Consider the following 15,327-nt stretch of genomic DNA (forward strand, 5'->3'; position numbering starts at 1 on the left):
TTTTACTCAGCACAAGCAATGAGCTTATGTACTTAACTGTAAGTAAGTTATCTCTTAAGTCATATTTTTCAGGAAACATTTTTTATGAGTGCCTTTCTTAAACACATTAGTACAAAGAAAACAGATTATTATCTACTTCCCATATCTGCAAATAAAATTGAAGAGTCCATCGTAAAATACATTATGGATAAAAAAGAGAGAAACTTTGGGTTCTACTACTACTTTTATCACTAACTGGCTCCTTTAAAAATGTTTATTTATTACTCGTGTGTGTCAGTAGGGGAGGGGCAGAGAGAGAGAGGCAGAGAGAGAATCCGAAGCAGGCTCCATGCTCAGTGCAGAGTTTGGTGTGAGGCTTGATCTCATAAACTATGAGATCATGATCTGAGCAAAAATCAAGAGTTGGATGCTTAACCAACTGAGCCACCCCAACACCCCTGTCACAAACTAGCTTCTGTGGACTTCATTTTTTTCCTCTGTAATTAGATCACCTTCAAAGTTCTTCCCAGCTCCAACATGCTATAATGAACACATTATACATTTTACAAACAGATTTGGGCATAAGCACATGATTAAAGTTGGATCATGCCACTTGGTCATGTTTACCTAATGGATTTATGTGGATGAGAACTAGGAATTTTGAGGTATCCTATTTTACTAGTTAGCAAATAAATTATCTAAGAAGTGATGGTAAGGGGATATCTGCAGGTGTTCAATTTTGCTTTTGTAAGACTTTCTCGCTCCAATTTTATTTTATTTTATTTTATTTTATTTTATTTTATTTATGTTTATTTATTTTGAAAGAGAAGAGTGAGAGAGATATTGTGAGCAGATGGAGAAGAGAGAGAATCTCAAGCAAGCTCCACACTGTCAGCACAGAATCCACACAGCGCTCAATCTTACCAACCATGAGATCATGACATGAGCCGAAACCAACAGCCGAATGCTCAACCGACTGAGCCACCCAGACACCCCACTCACTCCAATTTTAAAAGTGCTTATTATATTACAGCAAATGTTTAAGTAATTTTCCAAAATTAGTAAAATCTCTTTTCAATCAAAAACATTAGCAAGAGATCCATAGGTGAGTGACAGCCCTATGTTTTAGCTTCCCCCCGCCCCGCCTCAACGGATTGTTTCTCATATGAAATAGGGTTGTACAACAGTGCTTATTACTAGATCTAATTTGACTAAATAAAGTAGTCAAACATCCACATTATCTGGTGCAAATTATTTTGTTTACAACATGGGAGATGCATATCCAGAGCTGGTGTTTGCAGGTTGGACTGAGGAATACAAAGGAAACAATACTATGTTTCTATTAAATGAGATGGAATGCATGTGACCCTATTTGAACATTAACTGCATTTTGTATTTACTGATTATACACAGTAATAAAGAGTAGTTCTGTTTCTTTGTGAGTTATATTAACAAAGAGCCATGTCTGCATGACACAAACAAAATATCTTCAGCTGTAAAAACAACCACCACCACCACCACCACCCCTGAAGATAAAGTGACCCTGTAACTTAATGAAAAACCATCTCTAAGCATCTCAATATATCCTCAAAAAGACATTTTTTTTATATTTTCAAACCTTTACAAAATATTTTATCATGACCAGCAATCTTAGAATGGATTTTTCCTTGTTATATATATTTGCTTATATGGCAAAGACCAGTCCAAGGATTTTTGCTGGTTGTACTTCATTTCAGGCAAACATTTCCAAATATATAGGCTGACACTTTTGCTATATTTCCCTTAAACTTTGGGAACATTCAAAATAGTGCAGTCCTCATGATCTCTTCCTGTTATATCAACAAAATCACCCTGCAGTATTTCCAATTCCCAAGATTATATTTCATTGTTAAGGAAAGAACTTAGGTGCTTTCTTTCAGGCTAAGTTGGGTGAATAACATCTGGGTCTGAATCCCAATTCTGCCAGCTATGTAACCATGTGCAAGTCATGTCACCTCTCTGAACTTCTGTAGCATAATATTTAAATTGGAGATAACAATAACAATAATAATGCTTACCTCACTGGCGTGTCGTAATAATTACATAAGCTAATGTTGTAAACTTCCTGCCAGAGAATAGGAGTCAAATACAGAGTATTTATTGTTAATATTAAGTCTGAAATGTCATTCAAATTACATTTTCCCCCACTATTAAAGATGCTTTTGCAAATAGATTATTCATTTCTCACTCCCCAGTACTTCTTACCTATCAAAGTGTGGCCATATCAAATGCTATTTTTTTTTTCAGTAAAGTCACACAAAATACTGCTTATTTACTAAGACATTAAATGTATACTATTGCAATTAGTGCAAAAAATTGTAATATACCAGTGAAGAATTTTAATTTGTGCATATAATATACTTTTAACAAAATGTTTATTATTTATTTTTTGTGTGTGAGAGAGAGAGTACGAGCCTGGGAGAAGCAGAGAGAGCGAGACACAGAATCCAAAGCAGCAGATTCCAGGCTCCGAGCTGTCAGCACAGAGCCCAACTTGGGGTTCAAACTCAGGAACTGTAAGATCATGACCTGAGCCAAAGTCAGACACTCAACCGACTGAGCCACCCAGGTGCCCCTATTATATACTTTTATATGTTTCTTTTTTTTTTTTTTCAGATAGATTCTATCTTCTCAAACTGGCCAATAAAAAATTCAGTAAATCTTTGTTTTTCCTTTTATTTTCATTCTGAATATAACACAAGTTTGCTAGACAAATGCCTTCTAACACAACTATCTGGAATAGACAATGTATTCAATGGAGATAAATGGAAAGGTACAAACACCTACATTTTAATATCATGGAATCCCTTTGAGAATAGCTTCATCTCAAGTCTGCATATGTGTGCATACATGCAGGTACAATAATGTGCCATCGACTGAGACCAGTATCTATAGTGAAAATTTTATACAAATTGTTAATGTTTCTTGGGAAATATATATGATATGCTATTTTGTCATAAATTTGCTATTGCTCATGGTGATACTTCTTAGTGTTTCTCTATGACTGTTAGAAAGTGTAAGCCAAGCTATTAAACTATTGTACAGGAATCTGATAAAGTTTTCTATTAAGATAAAATATTGGAAAGAGAACCTGTGTTTTAAATATGATTTTTTTCTTATAGCTAAATGGAAATTTATCAAATGTGTATTAAGGCAGCTTAAGAACAAGATAAAAAATGATAAATCCTTTATGCAAAGGATTGCATTTTTTTCTTATTTTAACAAAGTAACAATCATCATTTCATCCTTCTTCTCCTATACTCCTGTTTCCTGTTCAATTGATGCCTTTAGATTTGGATTTTTGCTTATTCATCTTATTAAGTGAGATGAATGAAATAAATACCCCTACAGGAAAAATGAGTTTACTAATATTTATATTTGTTTTATTTCTTTCTTTTCAGACTCCAATCTGTTACCATACTACATACCTTCTAAATGACTCTACAATGCTCTCTGATTAACAGTGAATCAATAAAATTTTTAGCCGTTCTTCCTTTTATGCAAATGAGATGCCTTATTAGTGACAATGTTGTAGACCAAAATGAAAACCAAATATAAGGAGTTTTGAAGAGAAATGATAGGGACAATATTAGTGAGTTATTGAAAACAAATTAGAGCAGACAGAATTTAACAAATATTGCATGCAATGCATATATGATTGAACTTTTAAAGGTAATGCCACTGTTTCCTGAATAAATTCTTGTTGTGGCAATTTATTTTCCTGACATTTTGTGGCTGCAAACAGATATATCTTTGTAAGCTTGTTTCCATTGATTTTTTATTCCAAATTTACATATAAATGCTTTTATATGCTTTTTTGGTTTAATATGCTATCTTAATATAAAAGGTTTCATCTAATTTTAAAACATTTCTTATGCACTTAAAACTTGAAAATAACAACAATGTTTAAAGGAAAAATGATCACATTTGGTTCTTTAATTGAATTGAACATCTTTAAGATTATAATTGTTGATATTAAAGCCTCTAACAAGGAATAAATATACATTATTAATTCACATTCAACTAATAGTGCAAATGAACAGTGATTTTGTATGGCTTTAATACTAAATTTAAAATTCCAAATTATTCTATTCTTTTATCTTAAAAGACTTTAATCAATGCCCTTTGACATTTATTTGTATTACTTAAGATATCATAGAAATGATCTTGATCTTTCCCTCTGAAAATGTTTCTTTTCTCTTAAATGCACTTAATTATGAAGTAAAAATGACACAAAAAATGTGTCAGAGATGATTCTCACAAGGATAAATATTTTTTAAGAAGATGAATATTAATGGAGTAACTATTTATTTATTTATTATTTTAGAGAGAGAGTGTATATGCATGGGGAGACAGGCAGAGGGAGAGAGAGAGAAAATCTTAACCAGGCTCCAAGCTCAGTGTTTGGGCCCAACGAAGGGTTGATCCAAAATCCCTGGAATCATGACCTGAGCCAAACCAAGAGTTGGACATTTAACCAACTGAGCCACCCAGGTAGCCCTCAATAATTTTAAATACCCAACTAGCATTTAGATAGTCACTGCATAAGCATGAATCCATGCCCCCTCTTGATCCCAATGCCAAATTCATACTGACAGTGTTTTTTGTTTGGTTGATTGGTTAATTGTGTGTGTATGCATGTGTGTATGTGTGTGTGTGTGTGTGTGTGTGTGTCTGTGTAAGTCCAGTGTAAAACTTTCTTTGGTCCCCCTATAATTTTTTTCTACACTGATTAAACAAATGAATGGTTTTAGTCAGGTAGCAGTATGGTTTCATACCACCCCACCCCTCCCCACCATACCAGCTCAATATTTATAAATTTTAAATAACTTTAGTTTATGATGATATAAAAGTGGGATTTAAGTCTAAATAAACAATCCTATGAAATATAAGTGTAACCAGAATTTCCTCAGGACTTCCCAACTTGCATTGCATAAAAGGTCATAACATTAATGCTCAAATCTCACTAGCTTGTTATATTAATCCACCTTACATTAGATCTCTAACCCCCACCAATTCCTTCCCCAGTATGTCTGGAAATTTCTGGGAGCCTCTCCTCTAAATATACACACATACCTATATATAAGGAAAGTCTTTTTTCTCATGTTAATTTCAGTCCTTTTGTCCATGAGCACTACTAGTTAAAACCACTTGTGGATGATATGTCCTTTTTGGCAACGTTGTCTCCCTATCTTCCTTAAAGCTGCACAACAATTTGAAGTGAAAAGAAGTCAATGTCCTATATTCAGGCCTCACGACTCGGGTGTCAGATGGAGCCATAGTGTGTTCCAACCAAAAATGTAGAGAATGATCTTTTTCAACTCTGTGGCATTCTAAGGTTGGTGTTCACCTCATTCTCTGAATTCCTCTCATGAAAAGAGTTGCTTCTAACTCAGCCTATAAGTGCTCCATTAATAGGACTCCAAAGAATCCTCTCCATGTTCCAAAGGACCTCATGTCAACTGAATGCCTTTCTCTTTTAGCTAAAACAATGGATAATAGAACAAAAATGAAATTTCTCATACTGGAAGGAAACCAACATAATCATACTTGTCATTTCAATTAGCCTTGATAGGGACTACTATAAGCTATTATCCCTTATCCATAATTCCAAGATCCGGAATGCTCCAAAAACAAAGAGATTCCCCAAATTTGGTGCCCAACTTATTTGGTTCAGCAAAACCTGAAGTTAACTGAGGTTTCTATCCCATAAACCTTATGTTTCTTATTTACTGTAAATATTTGGATGAGGTGCTGCTTCAGATTCACTTGAGCCATTGCCCAATAAGTATATACTCAATATAACTTGTTTTAAATAAAAAAAGAAAAAACTTCAGAATTTCAAAATATATCTGTCCCTATGAGATTTTATACCTGCATGCATATGTATTTTGAAATTATATGTGTAGTATTTATTGTAAGAAAGTATAAATGTAATACATGAAGACAGAAAAAATTGCTGAATAAAATGATAAGAGTCTCTAGCATTTATTAATTTACTCACTTATTCCTTCATAAAACTTTTATTAAACCTCATTTTGTGGTATCTGGCCTACAAGAGGTTATAGATTCCCAAGTACCATATCTATACTCACTCACTGATGATTATCATTGTTGATACAATTGATTGCCAAACAACAGATTAACCACTGACTAGTCTATCAAAACTAGTCTCCTTATAAATACCAGAAATTTAGTTGTTTTAAATGACTATTATTTTTTGAGTTCCTAGACCTAATTCTAACATGTGTCTGGAGGCTTCTGCACACTCAATAGGGTGTCCAAGAATCCAATTCAATTCTGACACTATTTACCCATAGATAGTATCAGATTCCACAGGTAGAGAACTCAGTCCCACAATACCACCCTTCACTTCAGATGCTGTTTGCAAGCCCAGGTTGTTACTTGTACTTCTGACCAACTAGCTGCAGACTGGAGGTTCCAAAAACCCCTTCCAAATCAAGATGCCAATCACAAGTCCAGATGGTTAACTGTACTTCTGACTGACTTTAAATCAGAGGTTCCCACAACCCCCTACAGGGGTCTGATTAATTTGTTAGAATGGCTCAGAGAATTCTGGAAACCCATTTACTTACTTGATTGCCAATTTATTGCAAAGAATATTAAAGCATACAAATCAACACCCAGATGAAAAGATATATAGAACAAGTTCTCAAGCAAACTAACATCTGTCCTGGAAGAGCTTGGAGTCCAAGAGAGTGGCACATGAAAGCGTTCTGGTTCCTGAACCTGTAAACTCTCAAAATCTTTTCCTTCTGGGTTTTTATGGAGGCTTTATTACATAGATATGGCTGATTAACTCATTGGCCATTGGTGATTGATTCAACTTATAGCCCTTCTGTGGTGAAAGTTACAAACGTCTATTCATGGTTGGTTCCCCTGGCAATGTTAATGAGTCCCCAACCTTCCGTGCTTTCCAAAAGTCATCTTCATTAATATAAACCCAGTTGTGGTGGAAAGGAGCTTGTTATGTATAATAAAATACCCACTTTACATTTATGGCTCTGAAACAGTTTCAGGAAATGAAGACAGCAGACCAAATATAACAAAATATGTTCCCATTGCTCTTAATGCTCAGAAAATTCCAACAGTTTGGAGAGTTATGAGCCAAGAACTGAGGAAAAACACAAAATATATACAAGAAATATTTTGGTCATCTGAATGACCAAATATGTATATAATTTCTTATAAATCACAATATAACAACTAGTAATGAATATGTAAACAAAATACCAGCACACACATAGAAAAGCATTTTTTAAGTTTATTTATTTATTTTGAGAGAGGAAAAGAGCATGAGCTGGGGAGAGGCAGAAAGAGGGAGAGGTAGAATCCTAAGCAGGCACAGCACCATCAGTGCAGAGCCCAAGGTGGAACTCCCACACACAAACCATGAGATCATGACCTGAGCTGAGATCAAAAGTCTCACACTTAGCAACCCACGTGATCATCTTGAACTGGCCTTTGATTCATTACAAAGTATGTTTTTGAAAATTCCTTCATTTAATGACATTTTAAATTATGAGTCAGTTAAGCGTCTGACTTCAGCTCAGGTCATGATCTCACAGTTCATGAGTTTGAGTCCCAAGTCAGGCTGTGTGCTGACAGCTCAGAGCCTAGAGCCTTCTTCAGATTCTGTGTCTCCCTCTCTCTGGCCCTCACCTACTCGTTCTCTCTCTCTCTCTCTAGAATAAACATTTTAAAAAATTATCCTAGATTTGGTTCTTTTACTGGTTAGATCTTATATCTCTACAGTATATAATTTTATATTCTTTTTTTAATTTTCTTAATGTTTATTCATTCTTGAAAGACAGAGAGAGACAGAGCACAAGCAGGGGTAGGGCAGAGAGAGAGGGGGACACAGAAACCGAAGCAGGCTCCAGGCTCTGAGCTGTCAGCACAGAGCCCGACATGGGGCTCAAACTCACGAACCGCGAGATCATGACCTGAGCCAAAGTCGGATGCTCAACGACTGAGCAACCCAGGCGCCCCTATAATTAAATCTTCTGCCGTTAGAATTTTTAAGATACTGTTTTTAACTAAAATTAGAGATTTTAAAGCATAGAAGTAGCCTAGGAAATGTATCTTACAAGGCTTTGGTGGGTTTATTTTTTTTCAGCAATGGATAAATTAAATAATTCTTTCACCCTACCTCATATATGTGTCTCTGAACGTGTACTGAAGAGTAGCTGAAAAAGTTGTTGTGGAGCACACATTTCTAATAGACTAAAACAGTCCTTCCTCAAAACAATACCAGTGTAGCTTATGTCTTTTGTGTGTGTCTGTGTGTGTGTGCTTTTTAAACCTTCTTTCACATTTATATAACATTGTTTAACTTGTCAATATTCTTCCTTATCTTTTAGTTCATTTTGTAATCATTAATACAATATGAAGTAATTAAAGCAGAGATGCTTTCCCCTTTTTACAAATGAAGAAAAAACTAAAGTCAAGGTAGGGAATTTTGCCTACATATAGGAAGGCATCTGTTGCAGAGAGTAGATGGGCATGCAAAAACCATTCTCCTATACAACCCTCCTTGTCTGTTTTCTGGTGGTATTTCTATAAATCAGGTTGCAGTATAAATATAATGTTTTTAAAATTATTCTCCTACTTTCAAAACAATGACTTTTCTTCACCTTAATATTTGTGCCAAAGGACACTATTCATTACTGCAGGAATTATCTCCTAATTAACCACCAGTTATATTTTTTTTCACCATTTTATGTAATGTACTTTATTACATCATTATAATTTATTTTTATATTCATAATTGTTGATAAGTACTGAACTTATTAAACATGAAAGTAGAAAGCTGTTTATTTTTTAAGAAAATGCAGACAGAAGAAAATCTCTGAAAACCAAGTAGAAGTTACCCTTTTGTAAGAGACATTTACAAATACTGGGAAATCTCCATCAGTAATGATGTCTCTGTCTATATGGTATAAGAGGAGAATGACTCTAAATCTCTAGAAACTCTTATCAGTGGATAAGGCAAGGATTTAAATCTTCATAACCTTACCCTTGTTTATTGTACTTTTCCTGTTAATTTCCCATAACTGACTTTTCATCCCCAACATCTTCTTTTGTCTTTAGCTGGAGATGGATTTTGAGGTGATGGTTCTGGCTATTTTAGTAAGTTTATCAGTTTTCCTGAGTCTCTTCTATGCATACAGGAGGTATACCTGTTATTAAACTTTGATTTTCTATTTATCTGTCTCTTGTCAATTTGATTCTTAGACCAACTAGAATAACTCTGAAGAGCAAAAAAAACCTTTTTTCTCCCCAACAATATCAGCAACATCCATACCCACTGACATTTTAAATACTTACTCCCAAGAACATCTACTTCCGTGCTTTCTAAATACTTACTCCTAAGAACATCTGTTTCCATGCTTTCTATTAGAATATGCAATAGTGATGCCATAGTTGTCATTAACACTAGCAAAAATCTGCACCCACTGTGTTGGCATCTAAAAAGTCCCAAGACTTTTTATTTGAAAGGTGGGTGTCCTAGGTATTATGCTAGTTGTTGTTTTGGATATAGAAATTAACTTCCTATTGCCTCTGCTCATGAAGAACTTATAGTCAATGGTAAAATAATGCAAAAGACGATCAATTATGTAGGTAGAATAAACACAGTAATATAAGTTTATCAGGAAAAGGATTCATCAAAGATCAGAAAGTAATGTTGAAATGAACCTTGAACAATGAGTAGAATTTCAGTAGGTAAAAATGAAGAAAAATAATGAGTAAATGCATTAAAGTGGAAAAGCAAGGAAATGACAAAAATCCACCTTGGCTACAGTATTCGTAGGAAGATATGACAAAACTTGAAAGTCATAAAGACAATAATAGTGAAAAGTAGTCATTAAAAAAATCCAAAAAAATATCACGATAAGAATTTTGTTTATTGACAAAAAAGATTTCAAGGGCATCTGAGGAATGATCAGGCAAAAATAGCAAACGGATATCTGAAAAAAAAAGCCAAAATGTTAAGATATATTATAAATGTAAAATAATTTAAAATATACTAGTACGAGAAACTACAATCAGATTAATGGTAAAATCAGTCTAACTTTGAAATAAAACCTAGCATACGTTGGTATTTAACATGTAAAGAGAGGATATGTAACAAACAAGAAGTTATGAACCAGTACCAACAAAATGCTATTATAGGAAATCAACTTATAAAAAGTTATATATTCTTATCTTACAAAAAATGAAAATAAATTGATAGATGAAAAATTAATTGTTGAAACATAAACATAAAATTCCAAAAGAATATTTAAGCTAATATTTAACTTTAGATATGGGAGGATTTTCTAAATATAAGAACAATGAAACAAAGGATTTAAAACTTTAAATACACAAACACTTAAATTTCTGAATAGTAGGAGCACCATAAGCAGACTCAAACGGGAAAAGGCATGTTGGGCAAATATTTACAACATTTATGACTAAGATGTGATTAATAATGGTAATCCCTCTCCTATTCTCTTCACCTGTGCAAATCTTATTCCACACTTGATCTTAGCCAAAAGGCCAAGAAGTAATTGCAAATCTTATTTACACTTTACAAACTGAATTAATTGCCACTTCATCCATACTTCTGTTTCTAAGTATTCCAGCCCTTGCTGTGCTCCAACACTTGCAATTGTCTATTAAACATTGTGGAACTTAATTACACATTGTCTGGTATAACTCCTAGTGGTAGATGTGTGTGTCTTATCTGCAGGTCAGATAAGATCCTTGAGGCAAGAACTGGATTTTATAGGTTTCTGCAACGTCTAGAACTCAGGTCTAAGTGCTAAATGCATAGTAGGTGTGGGATAATTATTCATTTATCAGTTGACTGAGTAAATCATCCTTCCAAAATATAAAACAAGGAAATATAAGGGGGTAGAAACCCACTCTCCTCAATGGTCAAAAGAAAATCAGTTTCTACTTCTTTCAAACAGAATTGTCAAAAGTACATGAAATAAGTTACTTAAGTAATGAAGTTTGTTTGGTAAAAGTGTAAAAATCACACATTATATTTTAAGATAAAAACAAATAAAATGTAAGTATTTGCAAAACCTGATCTGACCAAAACAATTTAAAAAGCTCTGTTTAGAGCTTTTGCTTTTTTTTTTCCTGCTACTTTGCCCACATGCATTTACTTACATAAACCTTCCCTTTCTTAATCATTGTATATTTAAGCTATATGTAGTGGTAGACTTGCTTGATTGCTTACTATTCAAAAGCAATGTCAAGCCAAGTTTTCTCTTTATAGTCCCTAGAAATCAGCCAGGGACTGACTTTAGTTAGTCTTTCTAACTAATGCTAGCTGTTGCTCTCTCTCTTCTCTCTCCTAGCTGAGAATTTCTTGGTGTGTATGGAAACAGTAGTACTAGAATTCATTAATAATTAAAATAAGCAATTGTGTGTTAATATACAATGATGATTCAGGCTGATGGATCACATGCATCTCTATCACACATGTATTCCTACCACTGTGGGGAATAAGCTTAGAAATCCCCTGGGCTTACACCAATGGGTTAACAAGGCATAAAGAAATACAAAGCCATAGGATGCTCACACCCAAGTTTGGGTAAACAAGATTAGCACCCCAAGAATAGGGAGGTGCAAAGGCACCCCAGAATAAAGAGGGGATGCAAAGCCCCGAGAATAGAGAGGGGGGCAAAGGTCCCAGGATAGAGAGGATCGCAAAAGCACCCAATACAAAGATATATGAGGTAAGCAAGATTAGGCGTTCAGGGCAGAAGCACCCCCAAAATTTAGTAATATAGCAGAAAGCTGCCTTCACAAGAGGGACGATCCAAGTTAGGTAAACAGATGAATTGAGCTATAGACCGCTGTGCTGCAGGTGAATCAGCCCAGAGCAGAGATGGTTAACAAAAGAAAAGTTGCCTTATTAACTCTGAGGTTATTTCCGCAATCTGTCTTATCTCCTAGGCTAGCTAAGATAAACAGACATGACACCTCCTGTCTGCCCTTAACAACCATCTGCCCATCTGTCTGGCACCAGGATTTTGTTTTATATTGACCCAAACCCCAAACACTGTATATCTTCAAAACCCCCTTTTCCCTCATGTCCCCAAGTTAATGTTCCCACTTTCTTTGTCTCTTTGTGCACGCCCATCACATTTGTAAGCTTCCTGATGCTAATAAATATGGGACAAGGACCCTGATTCGGGGCTCTTGTCTTTTCCCAGACATTAGCCATCTCTCAGTTTTCATTCTGTGTCCTGCTCTTTTGCTGGCCAAAAGAGAACATCAGACTTAGAGTCTACTGCACACCACCATGCCCATCTTCTCCTCCCTTATTATCTTCATTCTTCCATGCCTATAATCTCTCCCACATTGGAGAATAAGCAAGTTTAGCTTTGGTTTTTATATCTGTTCCCAATGTTCAACAGTTCTATGGTTCAAGTAATGAACCAGTCTAATGTTTCTAGACTATGATTTCAGTGCTTTAGAGACTGTAGACTATGATTTCAGTGCTTTGGAGACTACAGTAAGGACTCTGTGAGCAAGGCATTGGATATGAGATAAACTATACTCTCCTTCTAGAGTACATAAAAACAGAACACAGTGAGCCAGAGTATAAATATAAAAAGTGCAATGGTCTGAATGTTTGTATCCCCCTAAAATCCTTATGTTGAAATTGTAACCCTCAGGGTGATGGTATTAGAAAGTGGTTATTAGGCCATTAACCTGGAGGTTATTAAGCCATTAACCTGGAGTCCTCATGAATGAGGTTAGTGTTCTTATAAAAGAGGCCTGAGAAATCACCCTTGCCCCCTTCCTCTGTGTTAAGATACAGGGAGAAATCAACAATCTGCAATCTAGAAAAGGGCTCTTACCAAAACCCGACCATGAACTCCAGCATCCAGAACTGTGAGCAACAAATTTATACTATTTATAAGCCACCCAGTCTGTGATACTTTCTTAGATAAACCTGAGTGTACTAATACAAAGGTCTCTAGAAAAATGTATAATGGCTCTTAAGCTGGTTATTTTCTTTTATGCTCCTCTCCACAACCACCACAATATCTATATTTACCCCTTCTATTTCTTGTTTTATTCCCTGGGAGGGTGATTTCTGTAGATTGAATTACCTCTACTCCCTTGTCAGCTGAACTCCCATGGCCCTAAGCAAATGGGAAACCCCAACAGTAAATGTTACAGAAGTAAAAGATCAGAGTCCTTCTTTTCCCAAGCCTTTCTTGCTTCAGCACTTTGTTACTAGTGGTATTCAAGCTCTTCTGTGATTACACACCCTATCTGTCAGTCTACTCCATGATTTCCAATTTATTCAACTGCTATAATCCGTACAGAATTAGTGATAATAACTTCTAACTGGTCCTAGTTTCTGAGTGACTCAATCTACCCATTAATTTATCTTCATTTGAAGTATCTGGAATGTACTCTTTCCTGCTGGAACACTGACCAATAACACAAAAGCCAATAGAACTTGATTATAAGTTTTTTTTCTTTTTTTTAATCAAATCTAAGGAAAATCAGAAGGTGGTGGGGAATGGCAAGACATTGAAATGGAATAGGAGCATCACAGAGGCAAAGATTGGTAAAGTCCATATAAGCATTGTCCATGAGATAAAAGGCCTTTAATCATATAACAATTTCATATTTACAGCTATTCTAGTGTGAAAATATGGACAGGTTATTGCTGCCAACAGTCAAGAATTGGTAAAATCACTTTTATTATGACTTAGCTTGATAACATTAAAAATTCAATCTATCTAGTGTCCCTTGTTTTGATTCCATTCTCACAAAGCAACCTGACTGTAACTTAGGTTCCATATAAGTGCCTACAGAGAGGGAATATGCTGGTCATACAGACTTCAACTATTTCAGCAATGTTAATTTTTTTCACTACTGTGAACTAACATATAGTAATTATGTTTTTGTTATTAAAATTTGGTCAAATTCAAGTGCTTTCTTGAGAGATTGGTTTTCCTTAGACATGTTAGTAATTGGGCTTCTGAAGGCAAGGCCCTGGGACATCTATACTTCTGCCTGAGACTTTCTTTTGCTATTTTTAAATTCCACACCCTAATATCTAATATGTTTATTCCCTCATTGTGTGCCAGAAGGATCCAGCCTGATTGCCCATAAAATATATGGACTCAACTTATTTTTCTATCCACTAAATGATATTTGAAGTTCTGGTAAATAAATAAAAGTGTTTCTTCATATCATACAGAGTATTTCTGCAGTCAAAAGTTCCTTTCCCAATCTATTATACTTTCCATGACAAAGTGTAGTAATTACATATATTTTGGCCTGTTCTTTAGCTTCCTCTATGATCTTTCAGATCAGTTTCTTGCTATAAACACCAGTATTCATCCTACATGTTATAAACATGTAAAAATCTTGTCCATTTACAATTATTTTGTTACTTAGTTTGTCATGACAGTCTGTGCCAATGTTAATAAAATAATTTTCTAGATGGATGGATGTTTCTGAGTATTCTGTGGGTGTTCAGAAAACAAAGGCAAGTAGTGTCTAATGTATAATCATCTTGCTCTTAGACATTATTTGCCTATTGAAATTCCTTCCTATGGATGGGAATACTCATTCTACAATGTCTAAAATCCTCTCTTCTACTAGGACTCCCTAAATATCTACAAATTCAGAGTTTCAAACCAAACATTTGATGTTAAACACATTTAAGAACCATAATAACTTATTTTTCCACAAGATGGACTGTATGATTATAACAATAAAAACCTTTTGAATATCAAAAGGCTTTTCCAAAATTAGTTGTGATCACTTCTCAGCCTTTTGGATAATATCAAGTTTAGTATCTGTTCTTATCAGTTTAATATCTGATATTCCCCCTATTAAAAATCAGTTGTGATGATTTAGGAATATGTAAATGATTTCCTATTAATTATTTTTTTTCCTAAACATGTGGTATATACTTTACAAGGAAAGAGAAACTGCTTGCAGAATCATGCTTTTTTTTTGTTTGTTTTATAACCACAATTTTTCAAACAACTTAGAGATGTTGACATCTGGGAAATATGGAGTATGAGAAACCTAAGGTCACTGACTAAATAACATTCGCATGAATGTAAATAACCCAGAAAATGACCCAAATACTGTCATAACAAGTTCTCCACAGCTAAATATAGATAAAAGGCTGCCCTGAAGAGGATAAGAAGGGTGGAAACATGATCAGAAGCTAAATAAACCCATAAAACTGTTCACAGAAGGCAGAAACACCACACACTTAGAGTGGAGAGTAAACAGACTATTACA

At 34.7% G+C, this 15,327-nt stretch overlaps 1 pseudogene; it reads left to right on the forward strand.

The window, feature by feature from the left end:
- Nucleotides 1-14,831: 14,831 nt before the first annotated feature.
- LOC123595576 lies at nucleotides 14,832-14,939 on the forward strand (annotated as a pseudogene).
- The last annotated feature ends 388 nt before the right edge of the window (nucleotides 14,940-15,327 follow it).

Source organism: Leopardus geoffroyi, chromosome X, assembly GCF_018350155.1.
Source record: "Leopardus geoffroyi isolate Oge1 chromosome X, O.geoffroyi_Oge1_pat1.0, whole genome shotgun sequence".
Lineage (NCBI taxonomy): Eukaryota > Metazoa > Chordata > Mammalia > Carnivora > Felidae > Leopardus > Leopardus geoffroyi.